This window comes from Rhinopithecus bieti, unplaced genomic scaffold, assembly GCF_001698545.2.
Source record: "Rhinopithecus bieti isolate Rb0 unplaced genomic scaffold, ASM169854v2 scaffold_57691, whole genome shotgun sequence".
Lineage (NCBI taxonomy): Eukaryota > Metazoa > Chordata > Mammalia > Primates > Cercopithecidae > Rhinopithecus > Rhinopithecus bieti.
This window is the reverse complement of record NW_016824383.1, coordinates 3,479,430-3,491,514: the sequence shown is the minus strand read 5'-3', so window position 1 is coordinate 3,491,514 and position 12,085 is coordinate 3,479,430. Positions and strand designations below refer to the sequence as shown.

General features: G+C 46.7%; 1 protein-coding gene across 1 annotated transcript in view; it reads right to left on the bottom strand.

Moving 5' to 3' along the window:
- The window catches only part of GNG4 (G protein subunit gamma 4), a 102,309-nt gene that overhangs the window by 68,872 nt on the left and 21,352 nt on the right, over window positions 1–12,085 (bottom strand). The window lies entirely within an intron of this gene.

Here is a 12,085-nt window from a genome sequence, read left to right as displayed (position 1 = left end):
TTTTGTAATTTTTTTTTTTTTTTAGCAGAGACGGGGTTTCACCATGTTGGCCAGGCTGGTCTTGAACTCCTGACCTCTGGTGATCCATCTGTCTCAGCCTCCCAAAGGGCTGCCATTACAGGCATGAGCCACTGCGCCCTGCCCAGTGCCAAAAGATTTTGAATCCTTTACCTGACAATGCAAAAAATAGAGCCAGTGGTTATAACTTGGTTAGAAATATCGAGAGGTGAATCCATAGTTCGGGGCCCATGACACCGGCTGGACATCCTGGACCTCCGGCTGGCCAGTTTTGAAACAGGTTCACCTCTTCTTACAGAGAAGATGCAGGAATCCCTCTTATTTTTTCGAAGTCTGCTCAGTTGCCTATTACTTCTCTCAGAGAGAACCGGAAGTGAGAACAGATGACAGGGTGAGAGGGAAGGCAGGGCTCATCTGGAGTGGGAGAGGAAGTGGAACGGATGTTCTGTGTCTTGTCATGATGCTCATCTGCTCCGAGTGGACTGCTGGGTATTAATCTGGAGGCAGTGCCTGGTGTTTCCTGGCTGTCCAGGTGAGATAATGTGGAGGTTATGTAGCTGCCTGGACCTCCTCTTTCAGGTCAACACTGACAGAATGGAGGGTCAGAGAGTCTACAAGGAAACAATGTTTTGCTCTGATTCCCACTTCCCTTCCCAACTCCTGTCTTCTAGGAGACTTGCAGTGGCTCACGCCTGTAATCCCAGCACTTTGGGAGGCTGAGGTGTGCGGATCACCTGAGGCCAGGAGTTCAAGACCAGCCTGACCAACATGGTGAAACTCCGTCTCTACCAAAAATACAAAAATTAGCCAGGTGTGTTGGTGTGCACCTGTAGTTACAGCTATTTGGGAGGCTGAGGCATGAGAATCTTTTGAATCCGTGAGGCGGAGGTTGCAGTGAGCTGAGATCGTGCCACCACACTCAACCCTGGGCGACAGAGTGAGACTCTGTCTCTGTCTAAAAAAAAAAGAGAAAAGACTTGGGAGCTGCCTCCCTAGAAACACATTCTGAGCATATTTCAGACGTCTCTGTTAGAAAGGAGACCACACAACTATCCTCCCCTAGTGGAGATGTCTGCACAGTGGCAAGCTGACTGGTAGAACTGGAATGCAGTTTATGCTCTGCTTGAACAAGGGTAATCAGAAATGGAATCAGTGCAAGCAAAATTTAGGATTCGCTACTTCTGTAAATAAAAGCATGAATAACAGGGGTCTCTGAAATGTAAGGTCACAAACTTAGTTTGGGGCACTACAGCTGTTTGCAGAATGGCGGCCCTAATGATTACGCTACAGATGGGCTTTCAACCATCTGTCTGGGTTACTGCTTTCTCCCTTGCAAAAAAAAAAGGTTGAATCCTATGTTGAATTGAATATGAATATGAATTGCTCTAATTCTGCCCAGAAAATGGACGGATACACTTGTCTGTAAAATCGTGGGCCAGCCTCAGGCACTCTGGAGCCCTTGCCTCAGAACCCTGACTTCAAGGAAAGCTCATCTGCAGGGTTCACTGGGTGAATCGATTTATTACTATCATATGGATAATGTGAGATTCTTTAGCCACTTTGGGGAGCCAGTCTCTCCAGAAGCCTTTCTCAGTGGTGCCCACAGTTGCAGCCCAAGGGCTGTGTTCACAAACTGATTCGTGTGCATAAGAGTACTGCTTCATTGCCATTGTCTAAGTTTTTAATCTTTTTTTTTTCTTTTTGACAGAGTCTCACTCTGTCACCCAGGCTGGAGTGCAGTGGCATGATCTCAGCTCACTGCAACCTCTGCCTCCTGGGTTCAAGCAATTCTTCTGCCTCAGCCTCCCGAGTAGCTGGGATTACAGGCATGTGCCACCACACCTGGCTGATTTTTGTATTTTTAGGAGAGACGGTGTTTCACCATGTTGGCCAGTCTGGTCTTGAACTCCCGAGTCCAAGTGATCCTCCCACTTTGGCTTCCCAAAGTGTTGGGATTACAGGCATGAGCCACTGCACGCCGCCAGTGAGTTCTTAATCTTCTTAGAAAAACTGTCCACTCTTAGTCATTAAAATCAGCATCAGCTGGGTGTGGTAACTCACGCCTGTAATCCCAGTGCTTTGGGAGGCTGAGGTGGGAGGATCACTTGGGCTCAGGAGTTAAAGACTACCCTGGGAAACATTGCAAAACACTGTCCCAAAAAAAAAAAAAAAAATTTGCTGGGTGTGGTGGTGTGCGCCTGCAGTCCCAGCTACTTGGGGGGCTGAGGTGGGAGGATCACTTGAGCCTGGGAAGTCGAGGCTGCAGTGACCCAAGATAGCGCCGCTGTACTCCAGCCTAGGTGACAGAGCAAGACTCTCTCAGCGAAAAAAACAAAAAAGCAAAAGTTTTGTTTTCCCTTCTTGGGAGACATCTCTCAAACCAGGGATATTCTTGAAAAGAGCACGAGCAAGGAAACTGCTGGTGATAGAAGTTTCTCTCCTTATCTTGCCTGTTAACTTCAAAAGATTTGAGAACAGGCTGAAGAGGGAGGAAAACTTCAGTGATTGGGATTCTAGATGAAATATCAGGACTGACTCCTGATAGTATTATGGTCCAGGTTAACCAAAGAACCAATTCCTTGAATGTTGGAATCTAACTTTTTATAATATCTTTATTATTGTTGTTATAAAACAATTCTTCATCTTTTCTGTTGTATTTTTCTCAAATTGCTTTCAGGAGCTACCAGAAAATAACACTCAAAGTTTAAGACTCTGGAAGATTTTGCTTTCCCTAACTCACATTGATGCATTAAGTGCGTAATTTTAGCATTCCCTATAGATCTTGTTATACCTTTAAAATAATACCTTTTGTTTTGGAGAACACAAAATTAGAGTTAGCAGGTTTCTTGTTTAGGAAAGGAGTTCAAAATATAACCTTTAACAAGTTGAAAATAAAATATGAAATAATAGGTGCTTTCTCTTTTTGTGCACACCTATATTAAGAAATTTCCTTTCATAGACAGCTACCTTAATCCTTTTAAAACTCTTGTTGAAGGTCGGGCACGGTAGCTCACGCCTGTAATCCCAACACTTTGAGAGGTTGAGGTGGGTCACCTGAGGTCGGGAGTTCGAGACCAGCCTGACCGACATGGAGAAACCCTGTCTCTACTAAAAATATAAGCAATTAGTCCGGGTGTGGTGGCGCATGCCTGTAATCCCAGCTACTTGGGTGGCTGAGGCAGGAGAATCGCTTGAACCTGGGAGGTGGAAGTTGTGGTGGGCTGAGATCACGCCATTGCATTCTAGCCTGGGCAACAAGAGTGAAACTCCATCTCAACAAAACAAAACCAAACAAAACAAAACAAAACTCTTTTGGTGCAGAGGTCAGTCCTAGTCAGAACTTGGGGCTGGAGACACTTATCATCTGCTGATTGTAAGCTGCCGTTGGCAACAGCTTAGCCTCATGAGTTGGTTCTGGGTGTTGAATGTGCTGTTTTAAGCTTTTGTACATGTAGAAGTCTAAGGAGTTGCCGGTTGTTCTAAAGACTTTTCACCCCTGGCATTAGTAGCTTCAACCTCCTTCTGGATGGACCAGCCCCAGTTAATGTTAGCAAGGAAAGTACACGTCACATGCAGGAATAGTAAGCCAGCACCAGGTGTCTGCTCCTTCTCACCTAGTCACTGGCAGGCAGGCTGCCCCTGTCCTTGCTCCTACAGGTATTTTGTGTCTAGTGTTAATTTGGGGGGCTTATTCCTCATTGGTCTGTCACCTTGGGTTTAAAAAAGGAGGCTCTGTTTGGGTCACCTAAGACCTGGTCTTAGTAAGCCCCCTTCTGACAAGATGGTAATATGCTGGGGATTAGCTAAAAAAAGAAGTCTATATATATGTTTTTTTTCTTTTTTTTGAGACAGAGTCTTGCGCTGTCACCCAGGCTGGAGTGCAGTGGTGCAATCTTGGCTCACTGCAGCCTCTGTCTCCTGGGTTTAAGTGATCCTCCCACCTCAGCCTCCTGAGTAGCTGGGACTACAGGTGTGTGCCACCACACCTGGCTAATTTTTTTTTTGTACTTCTAGTAGAGATGGAGTTTCACCATTTTGGCCAGGCTGGTCTCAAACTCCTGACCTCAAGTGATCTGCCCGCCTCAGTCTCCCAACGTGCTGGGATTACAGGAGTGAGCCACTGCACCCGGCAAAAAAAAAGTTGTCTGATATTTGTGTGAGAAGTTAGGATTTTATTGTTCCTATTTCCCTTTGCAGGTCTGCAATTCCACTGCGACATTTTTTTTTTTTTTTGGAGACAGGGTTTGCTCTGTCACCCAGGCTGGAGTGCAAAGGCATGATCACGGCTCACTGCAGCCTCGACCTCCGGGGCTTAAGTGTGCCTCCTGCCTCAGCCTCCTGAATAGCTGGGACTACAGGCGTGCACCATCGCATCTGGCTAATTTTTGTATTTTTAGTAGAGATGGGGTTTTGCCATGTTGCCCAGGCTAGTCTCGAACTCCAAGGCTCAAGTGATCCTCCCACTTTGGCCTCCCAGAATGCTGGGATTACAGATATGAGCACTGCACTCGGCCTCCAGCACATTGTTTTAAAAAATAACTCAGCTGTTATGAAAAGAAATTAGAAAATAAAATTAACTTATGTGGCCTGTAAATGATTGGTAAGATTCTATAAATAAAGCTATATTCTATAAAAAATGAAATGGAACAAAATCAGCATTTAATGGTACAAATTTCCCTTTAATCACTGAGTCCCATCCATTTTTACATAAATTCAAAATATTTTCTAATTTCTCTTTTGATTTCCTTTTTGACCCATGGGCTATTTAGAAGTGTGGTGTTAGATTAGGTGAGGTTAGATTCTGATATCAGCTTAATTTTTAGTCTTTGCAACTCCAAGAGACGTGAGCAGTGGTATGAATCCTAATTCTGTTCTCAAAGCCTTTGCTATGTTATTTTCCTGCTGTCCTAAGCATGTGCAGTTAAGGGGTGAGGCTGGAACTTCTGTGGTTCATAGAAAGAGTTAGATGAGGCTGGGCTCGCGCCTGTAATCCCAGCATTTTGGGAGGCTGAGGTGGGCAGATCACTTGAGGCCGGGAGTTTGAGACCAGCTGGGCCAACAGGGTAAAACCCCGTCTCTACTAAAAATGCAAAAATTCGGCCAGGCGCTGTGGCTCACCTGAGTTCAGGTGGCTCACCCAGCACTTTGGGAAGCCGTGGCTGGTGGATCACTTGAGGTCAGCAGTTCGAGACCAGCCTGGCCAACATAGTGAAACCCTGTCTCTACTAAAAATACAAAAATTAGCCAGGTGTGGTGGCTGGTGCCTGCAATCCCAGCTACTCAGGAGGCTGAGGCAGAAGAATCGCTTGAACCTAGGAGGCAGAGGTGGCAGTGAGCCAAGATTGCACCATTGCACTCCAGCCTGGTAACAGAGTGAAACTCCCATCTCAAAAAAAAAAAAAAGAAAAAAAAATTAGCCGGGCGTGGTGGTGCATGCCTGTAATCCCAGCTACTCGGGAGGTTGAGGCAGGAGAATGGCTTGAACCCGGGAGGCAGAAGTTGCAGTGAGCCGAGATTGTGCAACTGCACTCCATCCTGGGCAACAGAGCGAGGCTCCGTCTCAAGAAAAAAAAAAAAAGAATGAGATGATCCACTTCTCCCACTCTCTCCTCTCCAGGGTTTCTGCCACACCCTCCAGTTCAAAAGGGCACCTTTTCCTGTTTCCCTGACCAGAAAGACAGGGTTTATCTTGGAGATTTAGCCTGTATGCAGCCACCACTGCACAACTCTGAACTGGGGCCCGTTCTTGGGGCAAAGCTGTGAAAGGAGAAAAACAAAAAAAAGGATCACAGGGTTCCCTTTCCCCAGTTCCTCTGGCCAGCCATGTGGGCTTTCCGTCAGAACATTCGCTACCTGCCTAGCCACCGCTGCAGCCTTGCTCCTGGGCCCACTCAGGGCAAAGTCGCAAGAATAAGGAGGAAACAAATGTAAGGGACGTTCCCATCCACACAGGTCACTTCGTGGCTTCTGCCTGTCCTCCGCAATCCACATGCTCTTGTGTGATTCTTGAGTCCTCAGGGAGTTGCTTTTTATGTGTTTTCCAGTGTTTTTGCTGCATTCTGCAGGGGAGACGGACTGTTGTGGGCTTGCTCCATCCGAGGCTCTCTGTGTGCCACTCCCTCTGCTGAGAACGCTCTTCGTTTCTTGTCTGGTGAGCACCCATTCCACTCCCATACCTTGCATCAGCTGTTCTGACCTCCAGGGGTGCTTTCCTGACCACTTTCTCCTTTTAAATTCAGCGCGGGGGATGCCTCCGCCACAGCAGCCCCCTCATCGTGCTGTCTGTCTGTCTCCCCAGCAACCAGCAGCTGGGGTAGGAGAAAGACCTCCTCTTCCATGCACATCTCTGTATTCCCAGCTTGCAAAAAGCTGATGGAAGAATGGTTATTTTTATTATCTATCTGATTCTCTACTAAAGAGACAGAATGGACATCTAAAAATAATAATCACAATAACACAAAAACTCCACAATGTTTAAATGCTGTGAGCCGAAGACAGAGCGCCCTCCAAGCCTTTGCCTGGCCAGAGTACAGGTGAACAGCACGTGTCTGAAAAGCGTGGCTCTAGCAGTCCCTTCGAAGATCATCTAGTAGTTCAGTCTGTGTGGCCATTTTTTTTTTTTTTGAGATGGAGTCTTGCCCTGTCACCCAGGCTGGAGTGCAGTGGCATGATCTTGGCTCACTGCAACCTCTGCCTCCTGGATTCAAATGATTCTCCTGCTTCAGTCTCCCGAGTAGCTAGGATTACAGGTATACACCACCACGCCTGGCTAATTTTTGTATTTTTTTTTTTTTAGTAGAGACAGGGTTTCACCATGTTGGCCAGGCTAGTCTCAAACTCTTGACCTCAAGTGACCCATCCGCCTCAACCTCCCAAAGTGTTGCGATGGCAGACGAGAGCCCCCGCGCCCAGCTGCCAATTCCATTTTGACATGATGTTGTTTCAATAGAAAGGCTATTTTTACAAAGTAGAAAGTGACAGAGGAAAATTATACTTTTGAGTTTTCCATTTCATTTTTTAACTGAAGAAAAGACAAAAGCTGTCATATTCCAGCTTCTAGCATTATTCAAGAAGAATGAATTTTCTATAAACATTCCTCAGGCAAACCATTCATTTTCACATTCCTGAAGAATTAACTTTTTTAAGAAACAGGATGACTTTGTTCCAAAATATCAAGGTTTTGTTTTACATAGTGTATAATTTTACTTCTCATTTCATTTACTTCTATGAGATTTTGTTTTAGCACCAAGACAGATCAAAGAAGCTTTCCTTGTTGTCTTTGGCTCCACTACCCTTTCCTCTCCCAGCTCCTTGGCCGACTGGTTATTTACTTGACCAGGAGTGCTATTTGCAAACAGGCTCCTGAATGCTGGGAGAAGATGGTTGCTGGTAAATTGCAGCTTGTGGGAAAATCTGCAACACACAGCTGATTTTCTGGAATGTGGGGAACAGCTGACCTGTAGGTCCAAGGAGGAACCAAAGCCTGCTGAGGACCCACACTGAGGTGCTGGTGGATGCGGGCAGCTGCCAACTGAGGAGGAAGGGTTTGCAAGAAGCAGGTCAGGACCCCAGCATGGCAAAGGGGCTCTGGGGCCTTGGGGGAGGGAACGAAGATTGATGTCTTTTGCAGGCCGACCCTGTCACAAAGCCACAAGAATGATATCCCTTTCTCTGGCTTTCCCCGTTTGCCCTGGGACAGTACTTTTCTTCCCCATTTTCCCAGTCTTCTTTTGCAAACTTCCCGGCTTTAAACAACAACAACAACAGCAACAACAACAAAATTTATTTTTTAAAGCAGTTTTAGGTTCATAGCAAAGGTGAGCAGAAAGTACAGAGTTCCCATACAGCTCCTGTCCCCAAACAGGCACAGCCTCCCCCCATGAACATCCTGCACCAGAGTGGTCCATTGTGACCATCAATGACCCAACGCTGACACATCATTATCCCCTAAAGTCCATAGTTTACGGCAGGGCTCACTCTTGGCCCTGTACATTCTACGGGCTTTGACAGATGTCTAATGACATGCTCACTATGATGGTGTCACACAGAGGAGTTTCCTGCTGCACCTACTCATCCCTCCCCGACTCCAAATTCAGAGCGGGGGTTGCCTCCGCCACAGCAACCACTGATCTTTATTCCGTCTCCATACTTCTGCCTTTTGCGGGATGTCATATAGTATGTAACCTTTTCAGGCTGATTTCTTTCACTCAGCAATACATATGTAAGTCTCTTCTATGTGTGTCATGACTGGATAGCTCATTTCTTTTTTAGTACTGAATACTACTCCATTGTCTGGACGTTTCACTGCTTATTTATCCATTCACCTACTGAAACACATCTTGGCTGCTTCCGAGTTTGGGCAATTATGAATAAAGCTGCTATAAACATCTGTGTGCAGGTTTTCGTGTGAACATAAGTTTTCAACTCAGGAAAATTCCAAGGAGTGCAGTTGCTGGAGCATATGGGAAGAGGAGGTGTCGTTTTGTAAGAAACTGCCAAACTGTCTTCCAAAGTGGCTGTTGCATTTTGCATTCCCAATAGCAATGAACAAGAGTGTCTGTTTCTCCAGGTCCTGGCCCGCTTTGTGTATTCTCAGGGTTGTGGATTTTGGCCATTCTAAATGGTGTGTAGTGGTTTCTCCTCCTTTTCATTTGCATTTCCCTAATGACATATGATGTTGAGTTTCTCTTCAAATGCCATCTTTGTATCTTTGGTGAGGTGTCTTTTCAAAACTTTTGCTCATCTTTAATAGGATTTTGTTTTGTTTTCTGTTGAGTTTTGAGAGTTCTTTTGTATTCTGAGTAACAGCATTTATCAGATATGTCTTGCAAATGTTTTCTCCCTATCCGTGGCTTGTCTGCTCATTCTCTTGACGTTGCCAAGCTTTTCAAAGCTCATAGGCAGGGCCTGGACTAGAGGGAGGCTAGTGAGGGACCCAGAACACAGAATTTAAAGAGGTGATCTATCTCAGGGCCTTGCAAGTGTGATGCGAAATGGCAGAATGCCTCTTTAAATTCTCATCTAATTCTGGCCCTGCCAATGCGGTCAGACCTCAGCGGCACAATGTCCAGCCTCACTGTCTACTGAGTAAACTCGTCACTCTCTGATAGGACCTTTTCCTTGACCGTTGCTGCCAAGACAGCAGCTTCATAAAGAACAGCAGGCCAGGAGCGGTGGCTCATGCCTGTAATCCCAGCACTTTGGGAGGCCAAGGCAGTTGGATCACTTGAGGTCAGGAGTTAGCGACCAGCCTGGCCAACATGGTAAAACCCCATCTCTACTAAAAATACAAAAATTAGCTGGGTATGGTGGCGCACGCCTGTAATCCTAGCTACTCGAGAGGCTGAGGCAGGAGAATAGCTTGAACCCAGGAGGTGGAGGCTGCAGTGAACTGAGATTGCACCATTGCACTCCAGCCTGGGTAACAGAGTGAGACTCTGTCTCAAAAAGAAAGAACTTAGAACCCAAATTAGAGACTGTCTTTGGGACTGGGAGACTTCCTCATGACAAGAGGAGGAGAAATGCACCATCACTATGCACAGACCTGAGGGAGGCTCTGTCACTTTGCAGCATGACTTTCTGAAAGTTGCCTTATCTCTCCTAGCCTGGGGTTTTCACACCTGTGGAATAGGTAAAATGAGCTTATCCTATGATACAGTTTTTTCGTTTTGGGTTTTTTGTTTTGTTTTGTTTTGTTCTGAGACAGAGTCTCGCTCTGTCTCCCAGGCTGGAGTGCAGTGGCGCGATCTCGGCTCACTACAACTTCCGCCTCCTGGGTTCAAGCGATTCTCCTGCCTCAGCCTCCCAAGTAGCGGGACTATAGGCATCCACCACCACGCCTGGCTAATTTTTGTATTTTTAGTAGACACAGGGTTTTACCATATAGGTCAGGCTGGTCTCGAATTTCTGACCCTGTGATCTGCTCGCCTTGGCCGCCCAAAGTGTTGGGATTACAGGTGTGAGCCACTGCGCCCGGCTGACATAGTTTTAGATGAAATGAGATCATGTGAGTGGAAGGGTTTGGAAAACTGTCTAGTATGGCTCAGGGGCCGTAAGGAAGTGGCAGCTCTGACCACCACGCATGCACGCAGGAACCAGCTGCCGCAGTGAATCTGTGTTTTAGATTTGTGCTAAGACCGTTTACAACGGCGTCTCCCCAGGACACTGTTGGAAACTGCAAGTTTTCTGGGGATGTTAACTTCATCAGAGAGGAAGACTGGAGTATACTGAACTCTTTGAAAGGAAAACCAAGTTCCTTAGTTTCAACCATGAGACTGGATAGTATTTTGTGATATCAACCAATATTTCCCCATTCAAGGAAGGGATGGGTGTGATGGGTTAAAAAACAGACATGGGGTTGGGTACAGTGGCTCACGCCTGGAATCCCAGCACTTTCGGAGGCCGAGGCGGGCAGATCACCTGAGGTTGGGAGTTTGAGACCAGCCTGATGAACACAGAGAAATCCCGACTCTACTACAAATACAAAATTAGCCGGGTGTGGTGGCGCATGTCTGTAGTCCCAGCTACCCAGGAGGCTGAGGCAGGAAAATGGCTTGAACCCGGGAGGTGGAGGTTGCAGTGAGCCGAGATCGCGCCACTGCACTCCAGCCTGGGCGACAAGAGCGAAACTCTGTCTCAACAACAACAACAAAAAACAGACATGACCCAAGGGTCTTTCTGGTTTTTGTTTCCAAAAGCCTAAACCCCAGAGATGAGAAAGAATTCAGAGAATAGGAGGAAAACGTCTTGGCCAGAAGCAGGAGGAAGAAGAGCGTTGCCCCCAGGACCAGAGAGTGACCCTCTCTGCAAGCTGGGGTGGCTGGGGGCCACAAGCCTTGTGAGGAGATGGGGGAGGGGGCGTTATAAGACCCTAGAACAAAATGGCCATTGGGTGCCCTGAAATGGAGGAGGTCATGGGCAGACTCGTGGAGAGTTTTGTGCCCCCAGGCAGGACCCGAGACCACCAACAGCAACCAGCCTAAAGAGTCCACACCCAGATGATGGTGCCCTATGGGTCACTCAACAGACAGATACCTAGTCCTGCGTAAGTTCTGGGGAAACGCTGAGGCAACCCCAAGCAAGCCAACTAGGTAGAATGCATGCTTCCATTTGAGTTTTTAAAAATTTAGAAAAGTCACTTTTTCCACATATCCGAATGTGTGGATTGAGACTCGCATCAGCCCTATTCACTTCGATCCATGGGCGCTAGCGGTGGCCCTTTCTAACGCCAGCGTCCCTGCAGCAAGTCCAGCCTCCTTGCTCTGCGCGGCTCCTCTCACTGTTCGCCATTCCCTTCACTTCTGTATTTGTACAGTCTTCAGCTTCCTTTGGTTCTGAGCACGACCCAGGAGACGGACACGCATTTCCTCTCTGACAAAACTGGCACTTGTTCTCCTTGGAAGCGATAAAGTCAAACACTTGCTTGTTTTTTTTTTTTTTTTTTTTTTTTTTTTTGCTTTTTTGTTTGTTTTTAGAGATGGGGTCTCACTCTGTTGCCTAGGATGGAGTGCAATGGTGCAATCACAGCTCACTACAGTCTCAAACTCTTGGGCTCAAGAGATCCTCCCGCTTCAGCCTCCTGGGTAGCTGAGACCCTAGAAGCGTGCCACCATGCCCCTCCAATTAAAAAAAATTTTTGTTTTTAAAGACAGGGACTTGCTTTGTTGCCCAGGCTGGTCTTAAACACCTGGCTTCAAGCCATCCTCCCACCTTGGCCTCCCAAAGTGCTGGGATTACAGGTGTGAGCCACCACACCAAGTTGGGATAATTTTTCTGAAATGTCAAATGGAATTACAAGAAACAAAAAAATTGGTCCCAACTTCTCCTGTATGGTGTGAAAAATTAAAGAATTTCAATGCAGTTGCCTCTACTCTCAGGGACCTAGGCCTCTTCCACTTGCATGCTTTTGCTTCCACTATTTTATTTACTCTACCCCTCCTTGACTCAGCACCCACATCTTCTTGTGAAAAGCCATCTCTACCCATCTTCAAGGGTTCATTCTGAGGCTACCAGCCTCTCAAAGCTTTTCCTTCCTTTCCTTCCTTCCTTCCCTCCCTCCCTCCCTCCC